Genomic DNA, 591 nt, shown 5'->3' with positions numbered 1-591 from the left:
AGCAAACGGGTTCGTTTCGCTCCTTTCGTGGCCACGGAAGGGGCGTCCCCACACGTGCTGCCAGCCACGCACCGCAGCAATCATTTCAACGCGGTGGCGGCCGTGGAAACCGCCGTGGAGGCGGTCGGGGTCAATGGCGGGGTCAGGCCACATCCCCCCCGCAGCATCTGCCTCAAAATTCTCCTAGTCCGTGCTTTCAGGCCCACGTGACGCCAGTGGGTGGCAGGGTTCGCCATCACCACGCCCGCTGGTGCACGATCACATCGGACAGGTGGGTGCTGCAAATCGTCCGAAGGGGCTACTCCCTCCCCTTCGAGACCACTACTCCAGCCATGCCACCGCAGAACCACCGTGTGTCGGGGGACCACTTGCAACTTCTGCAGGAGGAAGTTACGGCCCTCTTGGCCAAGGGGGCCATCAAGCGCGTTCCTGGGCCAGAAGTAGGACGTGGTTGCTATTCCCACTACTTTCTGGTACCCAAGAAGGACAAAGGGGGCCTACGTCCTATCTTGGATCTCAGGAACGTCAACGGCTTCCTCCGGAAGGAGAAGTTCAAGATGTTGACTTTGGCTCAGGTCTTGGCTGCTCTGG

Source organism: Lissotriton vulgaris, unplaced genomic scaffold (assembly GCF_964263255.1).
Source record: "Lissotriton vulgaris unplaced genomic scaffold, aLisVul1.2 SCAFFOLD_1682, whole genome shotgun sequence".
Classification (NCBI taxonomy): Eukaryota; Metazoa; Chordata; class Amphibia; order Caudata; family Salamandridae; genus Lissotriton; species Lissotriton vulgaris.
The sequence above is the reverse complement of the archived record's forward strand: the minus strand, read 5'-3'. Positions refer to the sequence as shown.